General features: G+C 47.5%; 1 long non-coding RNA gene across 2 annotated transcripts; it reads left to right on the forward strand.

Moving 5' to 3' along the window:
* Positions 1–908: 908 nt before the first annotated feature.
* Positions 909–18,550, forward strand: LOC140003032 (uncharacterized). Of its 2 annotated transcripts, none has more exons than XR_011810962.1 (5): positions 909–1,068; positions 1,542–1,602; positions 3,066–3,352; positions 15,553–16,432; positions 16,521–18,550. It is a non-coding gene; the product is annotated as an uncharacterized lncRNA (long non-coding RNA). The 2 variants fall into 2 exon arrangements; XR_011810961.1 differs by having other exon boundaries at positions 910–1,068; positions 3,063–3,352.
* Positions 18,551–19,372: the final 822 nt, after the last annotated feature.

Below are 19,372 nucleotides of genomic sequence, written 5' to 3' on the forward strand. Positions count from 1 at the left end.
TAGGGGTTTCGAGGATTTTTAGGGTTAGGGCTTGCGGCTTTTTTGTGTAAGGGCGGTAAGGGCTAGGGTTCCAGGGAGTGCTGTTAAATGGAGTTCTCGACAACTCGGCCTCTGATTGGCCGTGCCGGCTGTGCAGGGAATGCTGGTAGGTGTAGTTTTCCGTCACAAGGCTTCCGGTAGGCCGCGTTGATTGCCCAGAGCATGCCGGGAAATGTAGTTCTGGGACTCCGAACTTCCGGGAGGCCATGTTGAGCGCCCAGAGCATACCGGGAAATGCAGTTCTCGGGGACTAGGGCTGGGGCTAGGGTTAGAGTTTAGGGTGAGGGTTGGGGTTAGGGTTAGGGGTTAGGGTTAGGGCTAGTGAATGCTGGTTCTCTGTGTTTGCAGATGACGCTGAGCGTGTTTAAACTAATTCCAGTTGAAGAAGTTTCAGTTACTTGCTTGGTGACGTTATCAGTTCAACGTTAAAAGCTGCAGCAAAAGCAAAAGGGGAGTTTTGCTTCTAGAAACACCACAGGTCTCTTGTCTGCTCTCGGAATGTTTTTGAGATAAACCAGATCTTAAAAAAAAAAAAAAGGAAAAAAAAAACCACAGCTGCTTCTTTTGCTCTCTTCCTACTTCCTTGTGCTTTGCCCCTCCCCTTTCCCAGGTGATTGGGTTTGGGTGCTGGGCGGGGCTGAATGCTGTATGAGCCCCAGGCATGCTAGCAGAGAGCTCCTTCTGCTTGGGCTGCTCTGTGGGGTAAGTGCTTTGTTTTTCCTTCAGTCAGTTGCAGGGTTCTCTAGGCAGACTAGAGCCTATGGATTTCTGGATTTTAAGTGCTTGGAATTCACTCAGTAGCGGGATGTTTAGTAGGGGCTGCTGGCTCACTGTTTTTTTGGGATGGTGGGATACTCTTCTGTTTTTGAGCTATATTTTAATCTCTAGATGTATAAACCCACTTGTGTAACTCTCCAGAGGACTAAAACCAGCTTGATTGAATGCTACATATGGCTTGGCAGCGTAGATGCAGCATTACCAAGAGACTGAGCAGAGTTGTATCAGAGTCACCTCTTTCATCTGCAAAGGGTAAGTTTGATTACCCCTGCCGAGGCTTGTGTGTGTGCATGTCTTTTTGGCATTTGTGGAGCTCGGTTGTTTTTCTTTGTGTGTGTGCATGTTCTTTTTTTTTTTTTTTGAGGGTCAAACAGTGTGTTTGCTGAGTGTGGTTAGAATGAGGAGGTGGGGAGCTGCTCAGGACTGGAAGGTTTGGTTTCTAGGAGTATGCGGCATCCTTCCTGTGCGACGTGACTAATTGTTGGGCTGGAACGTTCCAGCTTTCGTGTGTCTTAAGCAATGTAGCTTGTGTAGTGTGTGTTGTGTGGCCTGGGCAGAGTTTGCTGTGGTGCAGTGGGCGAAGAATCTCAGTTAGAGCTGGTGAGCAGCTGAAGTACCGGAGCTGGGAAGAGAGAGGTCTTGGAGCAGGTACGCTGTGGCTGTGAGGTGCCTCAGAGTGTGCTTTTCTGTCTTTTGTTTTGTTTTGTTTTGTTGTTTTTTTGCAGGTGCTTTGTGCGGTCGTGGACAGGAAAGGGAAATCCTCGTGTCGCGGAGCAGTGAGGGAAGGTGAGTGTTGTCAGCCTGGTCATCCCTTATCTGAAGCGAAGGGAAGACACTCAGGTGTTTCCCTCAGAGGGTCTGAAGTGAGTCTGTCTGGGATAGAGGAGCAACGTGGCAGGTGGGCGCTTGCAAGCACAGTGGTTCTTTTGTCCTTTTGTGTTCCCCGGTGGTGTGGATGATGCTGGCCGCTCCTTTCAAGCTTGGACCTAATTTGCAGGTCCATAGGCAAGTGGCCTGCTGTTTTGAAAGGATAAAAGTAAAGCTGGGGTCGCTTATGTTGTTGAGGGATGGGTGCTACTGCTGGCAGCTGAATGTTTATCTTCTGCCTGTGTTTTTCTTTTGTTCAGGCTGAAATGCAGTGTGCAGTGCAGGATGTGTCAACCAGCTGCCTCTGCAGTGACTCTGGTGCGTGATGAGCAGAGGTAGCTGTTAATTTTGGGGGTGTGGTTGTCACTGAAGTTATTTTCCTACATCCAATAGCGTAAAATTCCAGTTTGCCTTTTAGAGGCGCTATAAGTGGGTAAAGAGAAGAGATGGAAGCATGTGCCACGTGGGGCAGGCAAGCGGCTGAGGTACAGGAGGGGATGAGAGTATGTGATTTTTTCCTGGGGGTGGAATGGAATTGATTGTTTTGGTGTATAGTCTGTTTTGCTCCTAGATCTTTCATTCATTGTAAATAAAAGTTTGAGCCAGTTCCAGTTAGGAATGTTCTAGTTACGACCCAGCAAGTATTGTCCTTTTAATGTTAAAAAAAAGTGCGGCAAAAGCATGGGTGCAGATCTGTTTCAGGTCTTGTGCATCATATTCGGTTTGAGAACACGTCTGTTTCCATCGTCACTCTTGCAGAAGTCATCTGGGCCGTATCAGGAGCTCTTGCTTGGGAATTGATTTCCTGAGAGTTGTCTTAGGGGGTTTTCAGTCCCCATCCTTCTGGTCTCTTGTCTTGAAGGCAGGCTTTTTAGGCCTCCGTCATCCCAGTTCTGGCAGTTGCTTCCAGTTGCATGTTGTGACATTTGAGTCTCTCCTGGGGTCTGGTGCAGAGCACCTGTTCTGACTTGCTGTTGCTGTAGGGCTTTCTTTTTGGGGGTCACTTTTCCTTGTGCCTTGTGTTGTGTGTTTTGTTTGTAGTGTTTGTGGCGTGCCTGTGTGTGTGTACGTGTTTGGTCTGGAGCTGTCCTGCCTGGCAGTTAGTGATGACAGGTAACGTGGCAGTGCATGGGTGTACTAATACATTGTCTGGACTGTTTTGGTAAAGATATCCAGTCTGCCTCTGGGCACGTACTGAAGGGCAGCTGGCACAGTCATCTCTGTGGTGTTTGGCAGACTGGAGGGGGGAGAGTTGAGCTGCTTGCGAGCAACTGCTCGCATAGCACTTGAACGGTGTGCTTGAGGAGGTCTGTCGAATCTTGAAAGCTTACAGATATGGGGTTTTGAATTTTTTATTTTTATTTCTTTCCTGTCCCCAGTAGAGCGTAAACCTTTGGAGGAACCTGTCACAGGAAAGAGCTCCTTCTGGAACTGTTCAGCACTCCATAGGCAACTGGGTGACTGGCTTGATCTACTTCTGAGGTGCTGAGGCAAGGAGGCTGCTGTTTTGAAACGATAGTATTGTAAATGGGGTCCCTTTTGTGTTGTTGAGGGATGGGTGCTAATGCTGGCAGCTGAATGATTGATTCTCTTGTGCCTGTTTTCATTTGTTAAAGCTGAAACACAGTGTACGACACGGGACTTGACGACCAGAGCTGCTTTTGGCAAGGTGAGTGATGAACAGATATAGAAGGTAATTTAGGGGTGCAGTTGTCACTGCAGTTACTGAACTACACAAAGTACAGTAAAAATCCTGTTTATATTTCAGGGGTGTTGTAGCTGGCCTAAGAGAGCAGATGGAAGCATCTGCCTCGAGGGGAGGGCAGGGCACGGAGGTAAGGCAGCAGATGAGAGTAACTGTCCCAGCTGTGCTGTGGCTTTGGATGCTGCTTCAGCCTATGCTTTTCTTTTTGTTTCACATTTGTCTCATACAGGCTGAGTGGGGCCAAGCTGCACTCTGAAGAGCAGCACGAGAAGGGCGGGCTGGTTGTGAGCTGGATCGGAGCAGAACTGCCAAGTAGCACGAGGTGAGTGCGAAGGGTATCCTTCTTGCTTTACAGGTGCCATGGCAGGCTCTCCACAGAAGCGGTTGAGGATTGGAGAAGAGGTTGCAGATGATCAAGGAGCGACACATGCAGGGATGGCTTGAAAAGGGTATGGCTGCTTTCTCTTCTGTTTATCAGGTGTCCCAGGCAATGTGGGCTGTGGTGTTAGTCTTTAGAATCGGAACAAAGCAGGTGCTGATGGACGTCTTCTTTGGTAGGCAAAGAGGTGCCCGAAGCCCTGTTCTGTGTAGCTTGAGCACGCCTCTCTGAGGGTGAAGCATGCTTTCCAGCAGTTCCTAAAACAGTGTTGATGCTGAAATGCTGCGTCTGTTTGTTTTTTTGTGTTGGGGTTGCACCTTGGTGAGTGTAGGGATGGGTTTTAATTTAGTGTAGCGAAGGGCCTAGCCCGAGTGTTCTGTAGTGTGTTTTGACCCATCAGCTTAGCCTTTTGGTTCTCAGGTAGCCTATTTAAGTAAGTGATTTTTCCTGCAAGTGGAATGGAATTGAATACTTTTTTTGGCATGTAATCAATTCTGCTCCTAGACTTCTCTTTCTATGTAAATAAAAGCTTGAGCTAATTCCAGATGGGAAAAAAAATTCAGCTACTTGCTTGGTCATTTTGTCCTTTTAGTATCCAAAGCAGCAGTAAAAGCATGGGGATTATTGCTTCTAGAAACACCCCAGTTCTCCTGTCTGCACTCTGCATGCTGTTGAGCTAAGCCATATAAATAAGTAAATAAACCACAGCTGCTGCTGCTCCTCTTTCTGCTTTTTTTTTGTGCTTTCCCCCTGCACTTTCCCAGGTGATTGGCTTCAGGTTCCAGGTGGGACCTAATGGTAACTGAGTTGCAGGTATGCCATGAGAGAGCTCCTTCTGCCTGGGTTGCACTTTTGGGTAAGTGCTTTGTTTTTCCTTCAGTTGTTTGGAGGGTTCTTTAGGTGGGTCAGAGTCTATGGACTGATGCGTTTTCAAGTAGAAACTGGTACGCATATCTTTTTGAGGTGGCAACTGGTAGGATTTGTCATTGTAAAGGGTAGGATCTGTCATTGTAAAGCAATCTAGTAGTAGGTGCCTTTATTGCACGCAGCTGTTCCTCAGGTGAGTAGTTATAGCAGTTTAACGGGTAGTATGGTGATGTTACTTTGTGTGTTTCCTTTGTGGTTCTGGGTCCCTTCTGATTTTTGCAGAATTACAGGGCTTTCTGTGATTCTTTTCCCGTATGTCAAATATTATCAATATCACAACCTTTGTGGCAAAGTGATGGAGCAGGGTTTAGGAGAAATGTATGATGGAGGCTGCCTGTGTGAGCATGTATCTGAAAATGGCAGCAGTGGGCATATAAGTGGTGGTCTTTTTCAGGTTTAGGGGCGGTTTGTTATATTCCTGGAGCTTTTGCCTGTGTGCTTGCTGTCTGAGTCTTTAGACCATCAAGCCTTCTTGCTTTATGTGCATGGAATTCACTTATTTGAGTTATGTTTATGAGGGGTTGCCAGGTACGTTGTTTTTGGGAAACTGTGGGCTACAGTTTCTTGACCGCATAAGTGCAGTACTGCCAAGAGACTGAGCAGGGTCACCTTCTTCATCTCTGAAGATAAAGTCTGTTTGGGCCCATTTCGGCGCGGCGCCGCCCGGGCCCATTTCGGCGCGGCGCCGCCCGGGCCCATTTTGGCGCGGCGCCGCCCGGGCCCATTTCTCAGGTGGAGCTACTGAGCAGGTGAGGTAAAGGAGCTGGGAACAGAGAGATATTGCACAATGGTATGTTGCATCAGTAGTAGTCAGCGTTGTGCAGTGATATAAGTTGCCCCCTTAATTAATTTTCAGAGAGCATTGCATTAATAATAGAAAGGAATTTATTGAGTAAGCAACAGCAAGCAAAACAGCGCTGGGCAGCCGGGGAGTCTCGGCTCTGCCAACGGCGCGCGCCTCACCCCCCCTAGGGTCCCTTTTTATATCTTGGTGATTTCAGGATTACGCAGCACATCCTGGTATATTCTGCGACTGCGCACACTGTTGCTAGGGGGTCGTCTCTGTCCCTCTGGTGGTCGTGAAGATGAAGGCCGTAGTCTTCCTCAACGTTGTGGTTCAACTTCTTTCTTTATTTGGTCATGTTGGCCCAGCATGAGACAGGAAGGCAAGATGTTGATACACTAGGTTAGCAACTTATCAGGAGATGGTTACATGAACTTTGCAGCAGTGTTTTTTTGAACAAAAGAGGCTACTGAGATGCAGAAGGAGAGAAGGGGAGAGGGTTCTCTTTTTTGTTACATTAAGCAAAGGAATTTTCATAGTGTCTAGCTAAGCATTATATAGCTCCTTACTTCAGCAGGGAGTTTTCACAACTCCCGTTCCTCAAACAGAACTCCTTGTTTTTACAAAAGACAATGAACAAACATTTATTGTGTATTACATGCAGGAGGTGGGTATCAGTGCTGGCATGCTAGTGAATGTTCGTTCTCTGTTTTTGCAAGTGATGATGAACCTGTTTGAGCTAATTCCATTTGAAAGATTTCCTGTTACTGGCCTGGTCGTGTTGTCCTTTCAATGTTAAAAGCTGTAGCAAAAGCATGGGGATTGTTGCTTCTAGAAACACCCTAGGTCTCCTGTCTGCTCTCTGCATGTTTTTCCAGTAAAGCAGATCTTAAAAAAAAAAAACACAATGAAAATAATAAAAAACAGCTGCTTCTGCTGCTGCTTTCTTTCTACTTCCTTGTGCTTTGCCCCTCCCTTTTTCCAGGTGATTGGGTTTGGGTGCTGGGCGGGGCCAAATGGTATATGAGCCCCAGGCATGCTATCAGAGAGCTCCTTCTGCCTGGGCTGCTCCTTGGGGTAAGTGCTTTGTTTTTCCTTCAGTCAGTTGCAGGGTTCTCTAGGCAGGCTGGAGTCTATAGATTGCTAGAATTTTTAAGTGCTTGGAATTCACTTAGGAGAGGGATGTTTAGTAGAGGTTTGTGGCTTATTGTTTCTTAGGATGGTGCGATACTCCTCTGTTTTTGAGCTGCACTTTAATCTCTAGACATATAAACCCACTCGTTTTATTCTGCAGAGGACTAAAACCAGCTTGATTACCGGCTACATGTGGCTTGACAGCGTAGATGCAGCATTACCAAGAGACTGAGCAGAGTTGTATCAGAGTCACCTTTTTTATCTGCAAAGGGTAAGTCTGTGATTACCCCTGCCGGGGTTGCTGTGTGTGCATGTCTTTTTGGCATTTGTGGAGCTCAGTTGTTTTTCTTTGTGTGTGTGCATGTTCTAACTTCTTTTTTTTTTTGAGGGGTGAATAGTGTGTGTGCTGAGCGTGGTTGGCAGGAGGAAGTGGGGAGCTGCTCAGGACTGGTAGGTTTGGTTTCTAGGAGTGTGCAGCAGCCTTCCTGTGCGATGCGACTGATTGTTGGGTGGGAATGTACCAGCTTGTGTGTGCTGGGCAATGTAGCTTGTGTAGTGTGTGTTGTGCGGCCCGGGTGCAGCTTGCTGTGGTGCTGTGAGTGAACAATCTCAGTTAGAGCTGGTGAGCAGCTGAAGTACCAGAGCTGGGAAGAGAGAGGTCTTGCAGCAGGTACGCTGTGGCTGTGAGGTGCCTCAGAGTGTGCGTTTTTCTTCTCTTTGCAGTTACTATGTGCAGTTGTGGAGAGGGAAAGGAAATCCTCATGTCACAAAGTACTGAGGGAAGGTGAGTGTTGTCAGCCTGGTCATCGCTTATCCGAAGCGAAGGGAAGGTTGTTTGGTGTTTGATTGTTTTGGCGTATGATCTCTTCTGCTCCTAGATCTTTCTTTCTATGTAAAAAAAAAATAAAAATAAAAAAAATGTTTGAGTTATTTGCAGTTAAGAAAATTCCAGTTAATTGCAGGGTCATATTGTCCATTTAATATTAAAAGCTGCAGCAAAAGCATGGGGATTGTTGCTTCTAGAAACACCCCAGTTCTCTTGTCTGCACTCTGCATGCTGTTGAGCTAAAGCAGATTTCAAAAAAAAAAAAAAAAGAAAGAAAGAAACACACACACACACAGAAACAACAATAAAATTCTACCAATGGGTGATGTGTTGTGAACGCAATGATCATTTAATCCCTTTGTTTTCCCAGGTGGAGTGGATGATACTGGCTGCACTGTTGGAGCTTGGATTCGGAGAGGAAGAGGTGAGCAGAACCGTATGTTGCATCAGCAGTAGTCAGCATTGTGGAGGAGGTGGGCATCATGGCCGGCGTGCTAGTGAATGCTGTTTCTCTGTTTTTGCAGCTGATGATGAGCCTTCAATTGACTAAGATGACAATCTGTGCCTGTGCATTTCTTGATGCGGTGGGACTTTACCATGCAGTGACCTGAGAGCTAAGTTGTGGGGCGCCCTGTATTTGCATATGTGGGGTTGCTAATGGGAGCTGGGAGCCAGAGCAGCATGGAGCCAGCTGGCTGAATATACTTGGTGCTGCTGTGAGGGTGGTTGAGGCTGGGTCACGTTCAGGCTGCTTGTGGCTGGGTCAGCAGGCTAATAGAAGAGGCAGGATTATTTTGTAGTGTGAGTGCGTGCGCCAGGCAGGACAGTTTCCTTCAGTTTGTCTGTCTTGTAGTGTTGCTTCTACAACGTCTGTTCTGAAGGGCCTCAACGCTTATTTTGTCATCATGACTCTGATCTGAGCACTTCTTGTCTTGCAGTCGCTGCTTAAAGAGCAGGCCTATTTCAGGTCTTGTGCATCATATTCGGTTTGAGAACACGTCTGTTTCCATCGTCACTCTTGCAGAAGTCATCTGGGCCGTATCAGGAGCTCTTGCTTGGGAATTGATTTCCTGAGAGTTGTCTTAGGGGGTTTTCAGTCCCCATCCTTCTGGTCTCTTGTCTTGAAGGCAGGCTTTTTAGGCCTCCGTCATCCCAGTTCTGGCAGTTGCTTCCAGTTGCATGTTGTGACATTTGAGTCTCTCCTGGGGTCTGGTGCAGAGCACCTGTTCTGACTTGCTGTTGCTGTAGGGCTTTCTTTTTGGGGGTCACTTTTCCTTGTGCCTTGTGTTGTGTGTTTTGTTTGTAGTGTTTGTGGCGTGCCTGCGTGTGTGTACGTGTTTGGTCTGGAGCTGTCCTGCCTGGCAGTTAGTGATGACAGGTAACGTGGCAGTGCATGGGTGTACTAATACATTGTCTGGACTGTTTTGGTAAAGATATCCAGTCTGCCTCTGGGCACGTACTGAAGGGCAGCTGGCACAGTCATCTCTGTGGTGTTTGGCAGACTGGAGGGGGGAGAGTTGAGCTGCTTGCGAGCAACTGCTCGCATAGCACTTGAACGGTGTGCTTGAGGAGGTCTGTCAAATCTTGAAAGCTTACAGATATGGGGTTTTGAATTTTTTATTTTTATTTCTTTCCTGTCCCCAGTAGAGCGTAAACCTTTGGAGGAACCTGTCACAGGAAAGAGCTCCTTCTGGAACTGTTCAGCACTCCATAGGCAACTCAGTGACTGGCTTGATCTACTTCTGAGGTGCTGAGGCAAGGGGGCTGCTGTTTCGAAACGATAACGTTGTAAATGGGATCCCTTTTGTTGTGGAGGGATGGGTGCTAATGCTGGCAGCTGAATGATTATCTTGTGTCTGTTTTCAGTTGTTAAAGCTGAAACACAGTGTACAACATGGGACTTGATGACCAGGGCTGCTTTTGGCAAGGTGAGCGATGAACAGATGTAGCAGATACTTCAGGGGTGCAGTTGTCACTGCAGTTACTTAACTACACAAAGTACAGTAAAAATCCTGTTTATATTTCAGAGGTGTGTTGTAGCTGGCCTAAGAGAGCAGATGGAATCATCTTCCTTGAGGGCAGATGAGGGGGCCGAGGTAAAGGAGCAGATGAGAGTAACTGTCCCAGCTGTGCTGTGGCTTTGGATGCTGCTTCAGCCTATGCTTTTTTGTTTCACATTTGTCTTGCACAGGCTGAGTGGGGCCAAGCTGCACTCTGGAGAGCAGCACGAGAAGGGCGGGTTGGTTGTGAGCTGGATCGGAGCAGAACTGCCAAGTAGCACGAGGTGAGTGCGAAGGGTATCCATCTTGCTTTGCAGGTGCCATGGCAGGCTCTCTAGAGAAGTGGTTGAGGATTGGAGAAGAGGTTGCAGATGATCAAGGAGCGACACGTGCAGGGATGGCTTGAAAAGGGTATGGCTGCTTTCTCTTCTGTTTATCAGGTGTCCCAGGCAACGTGGGCTGTGATGTTAGTGTTTAGAATCGGAACAAAGCAGGTGCTGATGGTGGTCTTCTTTGGTAGGCGAAGAGGTGCCCGAAGCCCTGTCTTGTGTAGCCTGAGCACGCCTCGCTGAGTATGCAGCTTGATTTCCAGCAGTTCTGAAAACTGTGTTGAAGCTGAAATGCTGTGTCTGTGTTTGGGTCGGGTTTGCACCTTGGTGAGTGTCGGGATGGGTTTTAATTCAGTGCAGCGGAGGGCCTCGCCTCAGTGTCTTGTATTGTGTTTTGACCCGTGAGCATAGACCTTTGGTTTTCCTATAGCCTACTGAAGTAACTGATTTTTCCTGCAAGTGGAATGGAATTGAATTCTTCTTTGGCGCATAATCTGTTCTGCTCCTAGAGTTTTCTTCCTGCGTAAATAAAAGTCTGAGCTAAATCTGGCTGAAAAAGCTTCATTTACTTGCGTGGTAGTATTGTCCTTTCAGTATTCAAAGCTGCAACAAAAGCATGGGGATTATTGCTTCTAGAAACACCCCAGTTCTCCTGTCTGCACTCTGCATGCTGTTGAGCTAAGCCATATAAGGAAGTTAATAAAACCACAGCTGCTGCTGCTCCTCTTTCTGCTTTTTTTTATTCTTTCCCCCTGCACTTTCCCATGTGATTGGCTTCAGGTTCCAGGTGGGACCTAATGGTAACTGAGTTGCAGGTATGCCATGAGAGAGCTCCTTCTGCCTGGGCTGCACTTTTGGGTAAGTGCTTTGTTTTTCCTTCAGTTGTTTGGAGGGTTCTTTAGGTGGTTCAGAGTCTATGGACTGATGCATTTTGAAGCAGAAACTGGTACTCCTATGTTTTTGAGGTGAAAACTGGTAGGATCTGTCTTTGTAAAGCAATCTAGTAGTAGGTGCCTGTATTGCACGCAGCTCTTCCTCAGGTGAGTAGTTGTTATGGCAGTTTTACGGATAGTATGGTGATGTTACTTTGTGTGTTTGCTTTGTGGTTCTGGGTCCCTTCTGATTTTTGCAGAATTACGGGGCTTTCTGTGATTCTTTGCCTGTATGTCAAATATTATCAAAGTCAAAACCTTGCTGTTAAAGTGATGGAGCAGGGTTTAGTTGAAATGTATGATGGAGGCTCCCTGTGTGAGCGTGTATCAGAAAATGGCAGCAGTGGGCACGTAAGGGGTAGTCTGTTTCAGTTTTAGGGACAGTTTGTTATATTCCTGGAGCTTTTGCCTGTGTGTTTTCTGTCTGTCGAGTGTTTAGACCTTGCAGCCTTCTAGTCTTGATGTCCTTGAATTGACATATTAGAAGTATGTTTATTAGGTGTTTCCAGGTAGTTGTTTTTGGGAAACAGTGGGATAATGTTTCTTGACCGCGTAAGTGCAGTAGTGCCAAGAGAGTGAGCAGGCTCACCTTCTTCTTCTCTGCAGAATAAGTCCGCCCGGGCCCATTTTGGCGCGGCGCCGCCCGGGCCCATTTCAGCGCGGTGCCACCCGGGCCTATTTCTCAGGTAAATGTAGTGAGCAGGTGAGGTGAAGGAGCTGGGAACAGAGAGGTATTGCACAGTAGCATGTTGCATCAGTAGTAGTCAGCGTTGCGGAGGAGGTGGGTGTCAGGGCTGTCATGCTTGTGAATTCTGGTTCTCTCTATGTGCAAGTGATGATGAACCTGTTTGAGCTAATTCCATTTGAAAGATTTCCTGTTACTGGCCTGGTCGTGTTGTCCTTTCAATGTTAAAAGCTGTAGCAAAAGCATGGGGATTGTTGTTTCTAGAAACACCCCAGGTCTCTTGTATGCTCTCTGCATGTTTTTCAGGTAAAGCAGATCTTAAAAAAACCAACCAAACAAACAAAGAAAATAATAAAAAACATCTGCTTCTGTTCCTGCTTTTTTTCTACTTCCTTGTGCTTTGCCCCTCCCTTTTTCCAGGTGATTGGGTTTGGGTGCTGGGCGGGGCCAAATGGTATATGAGCCCCAGGCATGGCATTAGAGAGCTCCTTCTGCATGGGCTGCTCCTTGGGGTAAGTGCTTTGTGTTTCCTTCAGTCAGTTGCAGGGTTCTCTAGGCAGACTGGAGCCTATGGATTTCTGGATTTTAAGTGCTTGGAATTCACTCAGTAGCGGGATGTTTAGTAGGGGCTGCTGGCTCACTGTTTTTTGGGATGGTGGGATACTCTTCTGTTTTTGAGCTATATTTTATTCTCTATATGTATAAACCCACTCGTGTAATTCTCCAGAGGACTAAAACCAGCTTGATTGCTTGGTAACTGTGGCGTGACAGTGTAGATGCAGCGATACCAAGAGACTGAGCAGAGTTGTATCAGAGTCACCTTTTTTATCTGCAAAGGGTAAGTCTGTGATTACCCCTGCCGGGGTTGCTGTGTGTGCATGTCTTTTTGGCATTTGTGGAGCTCAGTTGTTTTTCTTTGTGTGTGTGCATGTTCTAACTTCTTTTTTTTTTTGAGGGGTGAATAGTTTGTGTGCTGAGCGTGGTTGGCAGGAGGAAGCGGGGAGCTGCTCAGGACTGGTAGGTTTGGTTTCTAGGAGTGTGCAGCATCCTTCCTGTGCGATGCGACTGATTGTTGGGCGGGAACTTTCCAGCTTGTGTGTGCTGGGCAATGCAGCTTGTGTAGTGTGTGTTGTGTGGCCTGGGCAGAGTTTGCAGTGGTGCTGTGGGCGAAGAATCTGAGTTAGAGCTGGTGAGCAGCTGAAGTACCGGAGCCGGGAAGAGAGAGGTCTTGCAGCAGGTACGCTGTGGCTGTGAGGTGCCTCAGAGTGTGCATTTCTCTTGTCTCTGCAGGTGCTTTGTGCAGTTGTGGAGAGGGAAGGGAAATCCTCATGTCACGAAGTACTGAGGGAAGGTGAGTGTTGTCAGCCTGGTCATCCCTTATCCGAAGCGAAGGGAAGACGCTCAGGTGTTTCCCTGTGAGGGTCCGAGGTGAGGCTGTTTGGGATAGAGGAGCAGTGTGGCAGGTGGGTGCTTGCAAGCACCGTGGTCATTGTATCCTTTTGTGTTCCCAGGTGGTGTGGATGATGCTGGCCGCTCCTTTCAAACTTGGACCTAATTTGCAGGTCCAGAGGCAAGTGGCGTGCTCTTTTGAAAGGATAAAAGTAAAGATGGGGTTGCTTATGTTGTTGAGGAATGGGTGCTACTGCTGGCAGCTGAATGTTTATCTTCCGCCTGTGTTTTTCCCTTGTTAAGGCTGAAATGCAGTGTGCAGTGCAGGATGTGTCAACCAGCTGCCTCTGCAGTGACTCTGGTGCGTGATGAGCAGAGGTAGCTGTTGTTTTTGGGGTGCGGTTGTCACTGCAGTTATTTTCCTACATCCAATAGAGTACAGTTCCAGTTTGCCTTTTGGAGGCGCTATAAGTGGGTGAAGAGAACAGATGGAAGCATGTGCCACGTGGGGCAGGCAAGCGGCTGAGGTACAGGAGGGGATGAGAATATGTGCTTTTTCCTTTGGGTGGAATGGAATTGATTTTGTTGGTGTATAATCTGTTCTGCTCCTAGATTTTCTTTCAATGCAAATAAAAGTTTGAGCTAATTCCAGTTAAGAAAGTTCCAGTTACTTGCTGGGTTGTGTTGTCCTTTCAATGTTATAAGCTGCAGCAAAAGCATGGGGATTGTTGCTTCTAGAAACACCCCAGTTCTCTTGTCTGCAGTCTGCATGCTGTTGAGCTAAAGCAGATTTCAAAAAAAAAAAAAAAAGAAACAGGAAACACACGTAAAAAACAATAACAGAAAAAAAACACCATTGGGTCACTTGTGAACGCAACGATCATTTAATCCCTTTGTTTTCCCAGGTGGAGTGGATGATATTGGCTGCACTGTTGGAGCTTGGTTTCGGAGAAGAACAGGTGAGCAGAACCGTATGTTGCATCAGCAGTAGTCAGCATTGTGGAGAAAGAGAGCAATGGAGCCGGTGTCCTAGTGAATGCTGTTACTCTGTTTTTGCAGCTGATGATGAGCCTGGCAGTTGACTAAGATGACAATCAGTGCCTGTGTGTTTCTTGAGGCGGAGGGACTTTACCATCCAGCAACCTGAGAGCTAAGTTGAGGGGCACCTGGTATTTGCATATGTGGGGTGGCTAATGGGAGCTGGGAGCCAGAGCAGCATTGAGCCTGCTGGCTGAACAGACTTGGTGTCACTGTGAGGGTGGTTGAGGCTGGGTCACGTTCAGGGTGCTTGTGGCTGGGTCAGCAGGCTAATAGAAGAGGCAGGATTATTTTGTAGTGTGAGTGCGTGCACCAGGCGGGACAGTTTCCTTCAGTTTGTCTGTCTTGTGGTGTTGCTTCTGCAGTGTGTGTTCTGTGCTTCTTGGGTCTTGATATCCTTCTGGCTTTTTAGACCGGACTGACCAGGCAGGCGACTTGGTAGCTGTGCAGAAGGGCCTCAATGCTTGTTTTGTCCTCATGGCTCTGATCAAGCAGCGACTGCAAGACAAGAAGTGCTTGAAAGTGCAGATCTGTTTCAGGTCTTGTGCATCATATTCGGTTGGAGATCGCGTCTGTTTCCATCCTCACTCTTGCAGAAGTCATCTGGGCCGCATCAGGAGCCTTTGCTTGGGAATTGATTTCCTGAGAGTTGTCTTAGGGGGTTTTCAGTCCCCATCCTTCTGGTCTCTTGTCTTGAAGGCAGGCTTTTTAGGCCTCCGTCATCCCAGTTCTGGCAGTTGCTTCCAGTTGCATGTTGTGACATTTGAGTCTCTCCTGGGGTCTGGTGCAGAGCACCTGTTCTGACATGCTGTTGCTGTAGGGCTTTCTTTTTGGGGGTCACTTTTTCTTGTGCCTTGTGTTGTGTGTTTTGTTTGTAGTGTTTGTGGCGTGCCTGTGTGTGTGTACGTGTTTGGTCTGGAGCTGTCCTGCCTGGCAGTTAGTGATTAATGTGGCAGTGCATGGGTGTACTAATACATTGATGGGACTGTGTTGGCGAAGACATCCGGTCTGCCTCTGGGCACGTACTGAAGGGCAGCTGGCACAGTCATGTCTGGTGGTTGGCAGCTGTGGATTTGGGAGAGTATATCTGCTTGTGAGCAGCTGTGTGCATAGTGCTTGAACGGTGTGCTTGAGGAGGTCTGTTGAATCTTGAAAGCTTACAGATATGGGGTTTTGAAATGTTTATTTTTATTTCTTTCCTGTCCCCAGTAGAGTGTAAACGCTAGGAGGAGCCTGTCACAGGAAAGAGTTCCTTCTGGAACTGTTCAGCACTCAGTAAGCAACTTTTGTTTAATTTGTTTAAGGTGAAACACAGTGTACAACACGGGACTTGACCATAGCTGCTTTTGGCAAGGTGAGCGATGAACAGATGTAGCAGGTACTTTAGGGGTGCAGTTGTCACTGCAGTTACTGAACTACACAAAGTACAGTAAAAATCCTGTTTATATTTCAGGGGTGTTGTAGCTGGCCTAAGAGAGCAGATGGAAGCATCTTCCTTGAGGGCAGGTGAGGGGGCCGAGGTAAGGGAGCAGCTGAGAGTAACTGTCCCAGCTGTGCTGTGGCTTTGGATGCTGCTTCAGCCTATGCTTTTTTGTTTCACATTTGTCTCACACAGGCTCAGAGGGGCCAAGCTGCACTCTGAAGAGCAGCACGAGAAGGGCGGGCTGTTTGTGAGCTGGATTGGAGCAGAACTGCCAAGTAGCACGAGGTGAGTGCGAAGGGTATCCATCTTGCTTTGCAGGTGCCATGGCAGGCTCTCCACAGAAGCGGTTGAGGATTTGAGAAGAGGTTGCAGATGATCAAGGAGCGACACGTGCAGGGATGGCTTGAAAAGGGTATGGCTGCTTTCTCTTCTGTTTATCAGGTGTCCCAGGCAATGTGGGCTGTGATGTTAGTGTTTAGAATCGGAACAAAGCAGGTGCTGATGGTGGTCTTCTTTGGTAGGTAAAGAGGTGCTCGAAGCCCTGTCTTGTGTAGCCTGAGCACTCCTCGCTGAGTATGAAGCATGCTTTCCATCAGTTCCCAAAACTGTGTTGAAGCTGAAATGCTGTGTCTGTTTTTTTGTGTTGGGGTTGCACCTTGGTGAGTGTAGGGATGGGTTTTAATTCAGTGCAGCGGAGGGCCTGGCCCCAGTGTCCTGTAGTGTGTTTTGACCCATCAGCATAGCCTTTTGGTTCTCAGGTAGCCTACTTAAGTAAGTGATTTTTCCTGTGAGTGGAATGCAATTGACTTTTCTTTTCGCGTGTAATCAGTTCTGCTCCAAATTTTTCTTTCTATGTAAATAAAAGTTCAAGCTAATTCCAGATGGAAAAAGAAATCAGTTGCTTACTTAGTTGTATTATCCTTTCAATATTCAAAGCTGCAGCAAAAGCATGGGGATTATTGCTTCTAGAAACACCCCAGTTTTCTTATCTGCACTCTGCATGCTGTTGAGCTAAGGCAGATTAAAAATAAAAATACAGGAAACACACACAAAAAACAACAACAATAACAAAAAACACCATTGGCTGACTTGTTGTGAACACATCGATCATTTAATTCCTTTGTTTTCCCGGGTGGTGTGGATGATACTGGCTGCACTGTTGGAGCTTGGACTCGGAGAGGAACACATGAGCACAATCGTATGTTGCATCAGTAGTAGTCAGCATTGTGGAGAAGGTGAGCAATGGGGCTGGCGTCCTAGTGAATGCTGTTTCTCTGTTTTTGCAGCTGATGATGAGCCTGGCAATTGACTAAGATGACAATCAGTGCCCGTGCATTTCTTGAGGCAGAGAAACTTTACCATGCAGCAACCTGAGAGCTAAGTTGGGGGGCACCTGGTATTTGCATATGTGGGGTGGCTAATGGGAGCTGGGAGCCAGAGCAGCATGGAGCCAGCTGGCTGAATAGACTTGGTGTCACTGTGAGGGTGGTTGAGGCTGGGTCACGTTCAGGGTGCTTGTGGCTGGGTCAGCAGGCTAATAGAAGAGGCAGGATTATTTTGTAGTGTGAGTGCGTGCACCAGGCGGGACAGTTTCCTTCAGTTTGTCTGTCTTGTGGTGTTGCTTCTGCAGTGTCTGTTCTGTGCTTCTTGGGTCTTGATATCCTTCTGGCTTTTTAGACCGGACTGACCAGGCAGGCGACTTGGTAGCTGTGCAGAAGGGCCTCAATGCTTGTTTTGTCCTCATGGCTCTGATCAAGCAGTGACTGCAAGACAAGAAGTGCTTGAAAGTGCAGATCTGTTTCAGGTCTTGTGCATCATATTCGGTTTGAGATCGCGTCTGTTTCCATCCTCACTCTTGCAGAAGTCATCTGGGCCGCATCAGGAGCTCTTGCTTGGGAATCGAATTCCTAAGTGTCTTCTTAGGGGGTTTTCAGTCCCCATCCTTCTGGTCTCTTGTTTTGTCCTCATGGCTCTGATCCGAGCACTTCTTGTCTTGCAGTTGCTGCTTGAAGTGCTGATCTGTTTCAGGTCTTGTGCATCATATTCGGTTGGAGATCGCGTCTGTTTCCATCCTCACTCTTGCAGAAGTCATCTGGGCCGCATCAGGAGCCTTTGCTTGGGAATTGATTTCCTGAGAGTTGTCTTAGGGGGTTTTCAGTCCCCATCCTTCTGGTCTCTTGTCTTGAAGGCAGGCTTTTTAGGCCTCCGTCATCCCAGTTCTGGCAGTTGCTTCCAGTTGCATGTTGTGACATTTGAGTCTCTCCTGGGGTCTGGTGCAGAGCACCTGTTCTGACGTGCTGTTGCTGTAGGGCTTTCTTTTTGGGGGTCACTTTTTCTTGTGCCTTGTGTTGTGTGTTTTGTTTGTAGTGTTTGTGGCGTGCCTGTGTGTGTGTACGTGTTTGGTCTGGAGCTGTCCTGCCTGGCAGTTAGTGATTAATGTGGCAGTGCATGGGTGTACTAATACATTGATGGGACTGTGTTGGCGAAGACATCCGGTCTGCCTCTGGGCACGTACTGAAGGGCAGCTGGCACAGTCGTGTCTGGTGGTTGGCAGCTGTGGATTTGGGAGAGTATATCTGCTTGTGAGCAGCTGTGTGCATAGTGCTTGAACGGTGTGCTTGAGGAGGTCTGTTGAATCTTGAAAGCTTACAGATACGGGGTTTTGAAATGTTTATTTTTATTTCTTTCCTGTCCCCAGTAGAGTGTAAACGCTAGGAGGAGCCTGTCACAGGAAAGAGCTCCTTCTGGAACTGTTCAGCACTCAGTAAGCAACTTTTGTTTAATTTGTTTAAGGTGAAACACAGTGTACAACACGGGACTTGACCATAGCTGCTTTTGGCAAGGTGAGCGATGAACAGATGTAGCAGGTACTTTAGGGGTGCAGTTGTCACTGCAGTTACTGAACTACACAAAGTACAGTAAAAATCCTGTTTATATTTCAGGGGTGTTGTAGCTGGCCTAAGAGAGCAGATGGAAGCATCTTCCTTGAGGGCAGGTGAGGGGGCCGAGGTAAGGGAGCAGCTGAGAGTAACTGTCCCAGCTGTGCTGTGGCTTTGGATGCTGCTTCAGCCTATGCTTTTTTGTTTCACATTTGTCTCACACAGGCTCAGAGGGGCTAAGCTGCACTCTGAAGAGCAGCACGAGAAGGGCGGGCTGTTTGTGAGCTGGATTGGAGCAGAACTGCCAAGTAGCACGAGGTGAGTGCGAAGGGTATCCATCTTGCTTTGCAGGTGCCATGGCAGGCTCTCCACAGAAGCGGTTGAGGATTGGAGAAGAGGTTGCAGATGATCAAGGAGCGACACGTGCAGGGATGGCTTGAAAAGGGTATGGCTGCTTCCTCTTCTGTTTATTAGGTCTCCCAGGCAATGTGGGCTGTGATGTTAGTTCTTGAGAATAGGAACAAAGCAGGTGCTGATGGTGGTCTTCTTCGGTAGGCAAAGAGGTGCCCGAAGCCCCGTCCTGTGTAGCCTCAGCATGCCTCGCTGAGTATGAAGCTTGCTTTCCAGCAGTTCTCAAAACTGTGTTGAAGCTGAAATGCTGTGTCTGTGTTTGGGTTGAGCTTGCACCTTGGTGAGTGTAGGGATGGGTTTTAATTCAGTGCAGCAGAGGGCCTGGCCCCAGTGTTCTGTAGTGTGTTTTAACCCATCAGCATAGCCTTTTGGTTCTCAGATAGCTTACTGAAGTAAGTGATTTTTCCTGCAAGTGGAATGGAATTGAATTCTTTTTTTTGCCTGTAATCAGTTCTGCTCCTAGACTTTTCTTTATATGTAAATAAAAGCTTGAGCTAATTCCAGATGGGAAAAAAAAAATCAGCTACTTGCTTGGTCATGTTGTCCTTTTAATATCCAAAGCAGCAGTAAAAGCATGGGGATTTTTGTTTCTAGAAACACCCCAGTTCTCCTGTCTGCACTCTGCATGCTGTTGAGCTAAGCCATATAAATGAATAAAGAAACCACAGCTGCTGCTCCTCCTCTTTCTGCTTTTTTTGTGCTTTCCCCCTGCACTTTCCCAGGTGATTGGCTTCAGGTTCCAGGTGGGACCTAATGGTAACTGAGTTGCAGGTATGCCATGAGAGAGCTCCTTCTGCCTGGGCTGCTCTTTGGGGTAAGTGCTTTGTTTTTCCTTCAGTTGTTTGGAG

The sequence above is a fragment of the Anas platyrhynchos genome, chromosome 8 (assembly GCF_047663525.1).
Source record: "Anas platyrhynchos isolate ZD024472 breed Pekin duck chromosome 8, IASCAAS_PekinDuck_T2T, whole genome shotgun sequence".
In the NCBI taxonomy this organism is placed as follows: domain Eukaryota; kingdom Metazoa; phylum Chordata; class Aves; order Anseriformes; family Anatidae; genus Anas; species Anas platyrhynchos.